At 46.3% G+C, this 9,748-nt stretch overlaps 1 long non-coding RNA gene and 2 pseudogenes across 1 annotated transcript; 1 reads left to right on the top strand and 2 right to left on the bottom strand.

Annotated features, from left to right (window-relative positions):
* The first annotated feature begins 295 nt into the window (after positions 1-295).
* LOC129148486 (uncharacterized) lies at positions 296-5,690 on the top strand. The gene is made up of 3 exons (XR_008555471.1): positions 296-551; positions 3,437-3,691; positions 4,312-5,690. It is a non-coding gene; the product is annotated as an uncharacterized LOC129148486 (long non-coding RNA).
* Positions 5,691-5,807: 117 nt separating this feature from the next.
* LOC129148482 (protein SET-like) lies at positions 5,808-6,645 on the bottom strand (annotated as a pseudogene).
* Positions 6,646-8,563: 1,918 nt separating this feature from the next.
* LOC129148483 (neugrin-like) lies at positions 8,564-9,437 on the bottom strand (annotated as a pseudogene).
* Positions 9,438-9,748: the final 311 nt, after the last annotated feature.

The raw sequence follows: 9,748 nt of genomic DNA, 5'->3' as shown, positions 1-9,748 counted from the left end.
AAAGGGTCGCGGCATTAGGAAGGTTGGGAACCACTGCCCTCGGAGATCTGTCCGTCTTTTGCAGTTAGCCAAGCCTGTGGACGCATCTTGTCCCTCCCCAGCCATCACTCTCTCTGCCACAACACTTTTATTCACCTAACTCAATGGCTGGGTTTCTAGCCCTGCTCGGCTGTTGACAAAACTACATTACCCAGAAAGCACTGCACCAGTGTGGGCGGAACCAGAGGGCATTTTGGTGTCTGCGCATCCGGTTAGGGCGGGACTTCCGCCTTTCTCCTCGCGGTGGCCATTTTAAAGTTTTAGGTCTGTTGTTCACAGAATCACAGGCTTCAGGGCCCTGGTCGTGAGTAGGAGGAGGCCTGGGAGGCCGCCGCCTGCGGTGCAGGGTGTGTCTGAGGCTCCTGGAGCCCCAACAGACTGAGATCGGGGTCCCCCTGCCTCCCGGACGCCTCTCTGCTCACAGCGTTCCCGCAGCCTGACCCCCCTGAACCCTCCAGCCTGGGGGCCGGCGCCGCTCAGGTCCTGCCGCCCAGGTCCCAGCGTCCAGAATGGTGAGTCCCTGGTGGTGACACGTGGGTGATGGGGAAGAGGGTGGAAGGCTGCAGTGCCACCTTGTGAGGACGTGATGGTGACACTGAGCTGGGAGGATTCGGAAACCCGGGCCTGTTTGGGTCTAAAGGCAACAAAGAGATGAGGTGTGGGTTTTGGTGAGGAGTTTTACTTTCATTCTCAGAACGCTGGGACCATAGATGGTTGTGAAAAAAGAGGGACATTTTCTGAGGCAGGATTCTAACTTTTCCTGACATTGCTCACAGGAAGAACAGACTAGAAGACAGAGGACAGCATTGTGGACAGGAAGGGGAAGTCCTGTAAATGACAAGGGAACTGGCAGGAGTGAGCACTGAGGACTGAGCCCTGAGATCACACAGGAATCTGGAGGGCACCTGGCCTCCGGGCTGGGCAAGGGCACTGAGCAGCCTGAGCCCAGAGAGGCTGGTGGTTGCCAGGCTCCCAACAGACCATTTTCTTTCCACAAATTCCTGCAAATGCAGAATCGATCAGGTGTACGGGTTTGTGGAGCTTATTTCAGGGCCTCACCCCCTTGTGGCCTCTGAGATAGTAGAGTCCTGGGTCTGTCAGCCGCTCTTGTATCCGGGGACCTGGGGACTTTGAACAGACACTGAGCCCAGACTCCAAAGGCCAGGAGGAGGCTTCATGGAGTGGACCTTGTTTTTGGAAACCAGTGTAGTGAGTGCGAGGTCCTCCAGACACAGGTTCCAGATGTGCAAAGGCTTGGAATAAAGAGGGAGCCGGATCAGGAACCTGCAGGTATGTTTTTTAAAGTACATCTATATTTTTATTGATTTTAGATGTAGAAAGGATGGGGAGGGGAGGAAGGCGAGAGAGACAGAGAAACAGGGATGAGCAAAAAACAGGGATCGGTTGCCACCTGCACAATCTCTACTGTGGATCCAGCCCACAACCCAGGCATGTGACCTCACACCAGTGCATGGGTCTGTGCTCAACCAAATGAGACACATCATCTAGGACAGTATATCACTTTAATACAGGGAATCGTGGTCAGGTTGTTAATGATAGTAGTAGTTCAGAAGGGACAGTGTGAGCCTGAGGAATGGCTTTCTTCCTGGGGCCAGTTTGTGAGAAGGGGGTGTCATAACACAGCTTAGGGGAAGAAGTTGTCATATAGAGTGTGGGGGAGAGATAATCGTTTAGCAGTGGCCAATACCTTTTAAAGATGAGTGGACCTGAGATTAATTGGAGGCAAAGATAATTCAAACAAGATGAGACTAGGGCTGGTACATATTCATATCTCTCAACGCTTACCAGGATTTTTGTTGTGGTCCTTGGTGTAGCCTGGCTGTGGGGAGTTGCATTCAGTCTTGTGGATTAGATAAGAGGCTTGAATCATCATCTCTGAGAGTCACTGGGCATGGTTCAGAGGGACATCAGGGCTCGGACTTGAGTGAAGGTTAAGTGAGAGATGTTGGCTATGAGTAGTGAAGGGACATCAAGTGAAGCATAAGAGGAAGTGGGCTATGGATAGCTGAGATCTGATGGTTGTTCTTTATAGTTGTGGTTGAAGGAAAAAAAAAACATTAATGGAGAGAGGCCTACATAACAGGACTCAAGGCTACTTCTATGAGTGTGGCCTATCAGAGTCTAGGCAGTACTTGATCCTGATTCAATTTGGCAACCATCCTCTGATGACACATGCTGAGTAATAAGTAAAAGGCCAGGAGATGAGTATGGGAGCTGGTGCTGTGGAAGTGCAAGTTTGAGAGGGGTGTGATGTAAAGAGAGATGTGCACTTGGAGAGGGCATGTGAATTCATGTCCAAAGCACCCTAACATTGACATAAGAATGAATGAAGGAAGTCTATTTCTGGTGGTGCCTGGATGTAACAATAAGGTGAATTTAAGGGTAATTACCTTTATAGAGAGGTGTTTGTATGCTACATTCTAGGTTAAGAGCTTAGGTGCCATTTAACTAACCCACTGCCTTTTGTTGTTGGGAGTGACACACTGGTTGATGGGAATGAGATTGCATTCCCCAGTGTTACCCAGGCTTGTGAATCTCCACGATGGGTAAGGAAGAACAGTAAAAGAGAAATAGATTATGGAAGTGATCACCTATATTTTTTGGAAAAGGAGGTGATTAGGAAAATATACACACCACAGCAAATTTGCATTACCTTTGAAGTTGTGCCTCTGGGAATGAAGCTGTGTGAGAGAAGTGTTGTTCAAAGAACTACGTGCACCGGATTATGAAAAGTGATGGCCATGGTACCTTTGAAATGGGGTCAAGCTGGTGAAGTGCGATGCCATGTTTTTGGTGTCTTAGAAGAACAATTGGATGGCATACAAAGCTATTTGCTGAGAAGACCAGTATCAAATCATTCACTCTCTTTATGATGAACATCCCTCTCTAACCTATGTTATTGACACCCACTGTATTGATAAGAGGCACTGTTGCATACATGGGAGTTCTACAGCTCAGGTATCTTCTATCTGCTCAACTCCCTTAATTGTGGGAAGAAAAATGTCAGCAGGAAAATAAGAATACAGTGGCTTTCATGGGATGAAGGCCTGGTATTTTCTCTGATGTGAAGAGTGGAAAGAGCAGATGGGTATGGAGGGTGGGGAGTCAGACAGACATATATTCTTAGGAGTGAATCTGATCATGGCCTGTACTGTCCCCATATGACAGGATGTGAACTTTGAGGACGTGGCCATTGCCTTTTCTCAGGAGGAGTGGGGGCTCTTAGATGAGGCTCAGAGACTTCTGTACTGCAAGGTTAAGCTAGAAATGTTTGCACTTGTATCATCTGTAGATAAGACCCTCATGTTGTCCCAGTGTCCTGAGGTGAAGACCTCTCTTCCTTTATTCCTCAGGCATAGCTTTCTCTCTCCCACAGCCAGGACATGGCCTCTGCTAATGTCCCCCACTGTCCTGTCAAATGTGCTGTGGCTGCCAGAGATGGGCTGCATGGAGGGCGCTGAGCAAAGGACTCCACGATCATCCATAACACCTGTTACCTCAAAAAGTACCGGAAGTGTCAGGGAGTCGGGCGTCTTGCAGCGAGCTTAATGGGTCCCAGTTTGCACTTTCTCTTCATGGGAGGCTGACAGTGTCCACATGCAGGGCTTCAACTTCTGCCCTCTTCCTCTAGGTAAGGGTTCTTTGTGGCAGCCACTGCCATGTTACGGTTTTTACCTACATGAACCATGGGCTGTTCTTGTATGGCCCCATTCAAATGTTGTAATATTTTCATCCCTGAATACTATAGCAAGCTGTGTTGCTCAGGCCCAGTGCTGACTGTTTAATACGTCATCACCTGTTCCTCTGCACTGGTGTCTACGCAGTATTCTGCGACATTGACTCGCACATGTGTTATGAGGTCCACATACGCGCTAAGAAGTCTTCAAAACCAGCTACTCCTTTATTGAATTCTACTTGGAGTAAGACAGAACCAAGCTCTTGCACAGCTCGCCCGGTCCCCAGCAGATAAGCCCTGCTGAATGCTGTTAGTTGAAGGATGAGATGGAGATCCATATTCTAATCCATGTGGTGCTTCCCATGTTTGTGTCATACTTCTGGTGAGGCCTCCCTGTGTTGGGATCTTCATTAGCCCAAAAAGTCACAAGAGCCTCTTATTCATCCTTCCTGCACATCTTTTATTTTCAAACAATTTCATGGAACCAACGTGTGATGTGTGCCACACTTTTGCAATGGGACTTCCCACTGTCACCACATTCAACATTCATTTCCTCACCCTTTCTCACTTTTCAGGTTGTTGGCATAAAATGGATGATGAGGTGGTCTGTTCTGATCAGAGTGTATCTATACAAGGAGAGTCATAGGACAGGGCTTCTAAGACAGGTCCAGCCACCCAGAAGACCCTTCTGTGTAAGTGGTGTTTCTCTTTGTTAAAAGATATTTTGCACCTGACTGGGTCACATGCAGCAGACTTTGAGCAGAAAGCCTTTTGTAGTGATGCATGTGTTGGAGACTTCTGTTTGAGTGCAAACCCTCCCCAGCAACAGAGGAATGAATGTGGAGAGGAGCCCTGGACGCAAGCTATGGACAGGGCATCCTATGTGAGCAGGTGCTGCTTCTACTTATCGATGGTGCCTTCAACCCGCAGGGAGGTTGGGGAAGAATTGCAGTACAACTCAGAGCTTTCCCAGCACCAGGCCACTCTCAACACCGAAGAGCGACACTGTGGCAGGGAGATTTCACAGGAATTTCTTGATGGAAAAAGTGATCACCAGTGGGGTGACTGTGAAAATGCTGCCAGCCACTTCCTGAAAGTTGTTCAATGTCAGGGTGAATTTTCTGGAGAAGTGATTTATGAGTGTAAGAAATGTAGGCAAGTGTTTAAACGATTCTTTAACCTCATTGGACACAAGAGAGTTCACCCTGGAGAAGAGATGTATGAGTGTAAGTGAATGTGGGATTTCCTTTCGTCTAAGAGCTCACCTCACTGTACACCTCAGAGTTCACACTGGAGAGAAGCCATATGAGTGTACTGAATGTGGGAAGTCCTTTAGTGAAAGAAGTGCAATCATTAAACACCAGACAATTCACACTGGAGAGAAGCCATATGAGTGTACTGAATGTGGGAAGCCTTTTAGCCAAAAATCTTACCTTATTAAACATCTGTAAGTCCACACTTGAGAGAAGCCATATGTGTGTAGTGAATGTGGGAAGTCCTTCAGTACAAGAAGTACACTCATTAATCACCAGAGAGGTCACACTGGAGAGAAGCCATATGAGTGTACTGAATGTGGGAAGTCTTTTCGCCAAAAATCTAGTCTTATTAAACATCTGAGAGTTCACATTGGAGTGAAGTGTTAAATGTGCAGGGAATGTTTTATTTTATTTACTTAGAATAATAACACTGAATGCGACTGTTTGGGACCTATTTTTCTGAATTTAAATCCTTTTAATGGAACTTGCACTGTACTGTATTCCTTATGTGTTTCCAGTACAACTGAGGCTTGAAGGACATGCCCAGATCTACTACCTGGTACATTTGTGGCTGAAGAGATTTTTTATTGAATTATGATTATATGAATTGTTTTACTTTCTAATTCACCAACCTGCAAATTGCTTACTGTACTCTGTTCTTGTTTATTATTTTTTATTAAAGGTATTTTTCTTTAGTACCTTAATTTTTTTGGTTATTTTCTCTTCCAGGGATGATTGTCAAGCAAAATTATGACCTATCATCATAGAATTTACAGATATTGTTTGAATCCCAACCTTTCTGTGCTTTAGGAGGGACAGCATAATACTAGAAAATTACTCATCTTCATCTTCTTCACCTTCATCCTCATCTCTTCTTCATCAATATCTTCCAACCCTTCCTCTTCTTCATCATCATCATCATCTTCTCCTTCCCCTTCTTCATCCATGTCAGGAACCAAGTAGTACTGTAAAGGATTTGGCCAAATGTCATCTTTGATGACTTCTAACTCACCTGCACCTGCATCAGAATGGTCAGTAAGCCAGGTACAGAAGCTCCCTGGTTCCTCATGCTCTCTCTTCCTGCTGGCTTTATTCTGTGTTTGACTTGAACGTTTCGTCAAATCCTTTCCAGATTTCCATTTGATTTCAGTGGACTTTGAAGATGGATCTCCACTCTCATTCAGATGAAACTCTTTAGAGAGAACTTTATTTTCGAAGTAAGGATTTTCATCAAAATAAAAATCTATTCTGTAACCTTACATAATATCTTCAAATTCTGTCACTTCAACTCTTGTCAAATAATGCAGCGCCTCTTCATTCTCTTCCCCAAGCGGTGCAGACACTTGTGGATGGTTGACAAATGTTGTTACCCCAAAATTTGGGACTTTGGCGAACAATTCTGACCTATTCTGAAAAAATGGTTGGTGGAGTTTGTTATATTTCTGTTCTACTTTCAAAATCTCCTCACTGTCCTGTTCATTGAGTTGTCTATTTCATTTTGTACTTCATCAATATGTTCAATCACTTATTGCTGTTCTTTTTCTCCCTCAGCACGTCCGGAGGGGTCAGCTTCTTCTCCTGCTTGGGGGCTGGAGCCAGTTTAGGTTTCTTTGTTTGAGGTGGGAGATAGGACTGGTGTTTGGGGGCCATGCTGTGAGGCAAGTCCTAGGATGTGATCAATGGGAAGTCGCCAGGCTCCAAGGCACGCTGAGCACTCACTTTTTCAATTTTTAAAATGAGTTTAGGATTTAAGCAATAGGAGGGCAGTTCAGCATCTAAGACATGTCTGTTCACTTCACCCATTCCTTAAGGACTCAATTGGTTTCTTTTCCATTTGGAACTACTCAGTATGTTTTGAATACTGGAAGGAAAATTGTTTTTCTCACATTTTACCTTATACACAATTTAATGCCCACTTGCATGATACACTTTTAAGTTCAATCTATGTTGCTAACATTCTCCACCATTTATTCCTGGTGGTAAATACTCTCATCGTGATTAGTTTCAAAATGACAAAATGTTGGCACTGAACATGGGCCTGCTAGGATATCTCAGGAGCACATCATTATATTTTATTACAAACATGCTGATGCATTAGATAGATATACTCAAGAACATACATGATAAAATAGTAAAACAATGAGAAGTGGCAAGTTTTAATTATTTTTTAAACTTTGATGTAAGTGTAATTGATTTAAAATATACATTCAAAGCTATATTTTTATTGATTTCAGTGAGGAAGGGGTAGGGGATAGAGAGAGAGAAAGATGAATGATGAGAGAGAATCACGGATAGGCTGCCTCCTGCATGCACCACAGTATGAATCCAGTCCACCACCTGAGCATGTGCCCTGACCAGGAATTGATCAGTGACCTGCAGGGTCATAGGTTAACACTCAACACTGAACCACGCTTGCCCGGCTCTCCTAAGATTTTCAGGGATCCCACGCAACCTGCAACCAGGGTAGCAATGAGCAGTGTCAGCTCGTCCTGGCCTAACCCCGGACTCTGCGCTCAAGGCCTCCTTTCCTCTGAATGCCCAGTGAGCTCACAGCAGCCTCGCTTTGGCTCATTTATTTCCCACAATGTTTCTAGAGTCAAAGGAGCCAGCTGTTTCCTGTTCTATCTCTCTGCTGCTTCCTGTTCTATCCTAAGGCCTACGTTTTTTCATTATCCCCAGTTTCAGTTAATGTGTCCTCAAAATCTTCTGAACTTGGTCAGTGAAATCTTTTCGAACATGAAGCAATGAACTCTAACACTACAGACCAAGGTGAGGCCGACCGGCTCCAGGCTGCTTCCTGTTCCTGAACACAGGTGTGCCTGGGACATCTTCCACACAACAGACCAAGGCATGATTTTGCTTGGAGGACCTGGAAGAAAACATGATGGTCTTCACTCAAATTGGTGGTGTTGAATCAAATCAATTTTAACGCTCTTCTTTCTTTATTGATTTTTTAGAGAGAGAGGGAGACAGAGATCCATGAATGATGAGAGAGAATCATCGATCAGCTCTCTCCTGCATGCCCCCTACAGGGGTGGAGCTCCCCAACCTAGGCAAGTGCTCTGACTTGGAATCCAACTAGAGATACCTTGTTTCATGGGTCCATTCCCAACCACTGAGCCATGCCAGGTGGACAAACGATGTTTATATTTTTGGCTCTATTACAAATAGACCCAATTTCCCCCATCCTCATCCCCCTCTGCCTCCCTCTGCCCTGCCCCCACCATTTCTAGGCACTCAGCAGATTATTGTCTATGTCCATGGACTATGCAGATATGTATATACTTATTTCTTTGCTGCATTTCACTTTACTTTGCACAAAATGAATACAACCAATTGACTAAGCAGCTCCAGAACTGTTAGTGTTCATTCATCAAGAAGTAACCGATGTCAGAAGGAACACTTTCCAATTCCTCCCATACACATGTTGTAAAGACAACAAACTCCTAACGTATGTGACACAGGCTGGTTTCGACACAGAAAGCCTAAGCAAGAAGGGTGAGTACTGAGTATCCACATGGTCAGACCAGGAACCATGCTCCGGGAACTAGACTACACCCAGGCCGTTCTTCACGCTGCCCACATACACATCTGCCCTGTAAAGTTCACTGTCCCTTGTCAGACTGAAATCCAAGCAGCTCCTTCCATTTTCAGGCTCATCATTTCCAAGGTGGACCATTCACACACAGAAATCCAGGCAGCTCCAATCTGCTCGCTCAGCTGTGTTTTACATGACACCTCCACCAGCCAGGCTCCCGGTCAAATTCTGTACAGGAAGTTCCCTTTGTCCTCAAAGAACTCTCGCCCCCTCTGCGCTACCTTGCTGCTGAAGTCCTGCTCCCCCAGGTCTCTTGCCTTCCATGCTTCCAGCTCCTTCGCACTTGGCAATCCATCACTGTCAGAGCCTCTGGCGCCCTCACACCCACTGGTGGAGTACTTCTGCAGCTCTCTGTGCTGACCTGGGGCTGCAGCCACAGGCACAAAGCTTTCCTTCTCCAGGCTCTGGACTCCTTTATTCCTTCCCTTCTGTCTCCTCAGGGTGTTTGTACTCTGAGTGTTCGGTTCTGTGACCCTGAAAGCTGTTCTGTGACTGTGGCCTTGGGATGAGTCTTCAGCTCCTGACACAGGGCGGCCTGCAGAAAGCAGCTCCCAGGCATCCCCAGTGCCTGGAAGCTGGCGGAGCGAGTGGGCAGGCCCAGCTTTCTGAGGGACCTTTTGATCTGGCTTCAGTTTATTCTCCAATGTGGGCACAAACTTGCTTTTTAAAACCCTTCATCAGAGCTAACATCCAAACCTTCAGACAATCTGGGAACTGACCAGGACTCTGGAAATCCTTCATGTAAATACCGGACCTGCTCCCTGGCTTCCCTGGTCAGAGTCCTGGGCGGGGCCCCTCGGGGCTCCATCTGCCTCTGAATTTTCTGGAACAGGATGGCTTTTTTCTGTCATCTCCTGGCGCTGGGGGAGAGAACCAATGACAGAAGCTATGCGTGGGACCAACATTGGTGGTTGAAGCGTCTCAGCTGAATCAGGGAGCGCCCAGCCCTCGTCTCTTTGTTCATCGCCCCGGAGATCTAACACCCACAACAGCAGCCCCTGAGCAAGGCGAGCTCTCTAAAGGGGCAATGAAATACGTCCCTGGTGAAGGGACCGCAGTCCCAAAGGAGCCGAACACCTGCCCCTGCGCTTCTTCTTCTTTCTTTTTTTAAATATATTTTATTGATTTTTTACAGAGAGGAAGAGAGAGGGATAGAGA

Source organism: Eptesicus fuscus, unplaced genomic scaffold (assembly GCF_027574615.1).
Source record: "Eptesicus fuscus isolate TK198812 unplaced genomic scaffold, DD_ASM_mEF_20220401 scaffold_52, whole genome shotgun sequence".
Classification (NCBI taxonomy): Eukaryota; Metazoa; Chordata; class Mammalia; order Chiroptera; family Vespertilionidae; genus Eptesicus; species Eptesicus fuscus.
The sequence above is the reverse complement of the archived record's forward strand: the minus strand, read 5'-3'. Positions and strand labels throughout refer to the sequence as shown.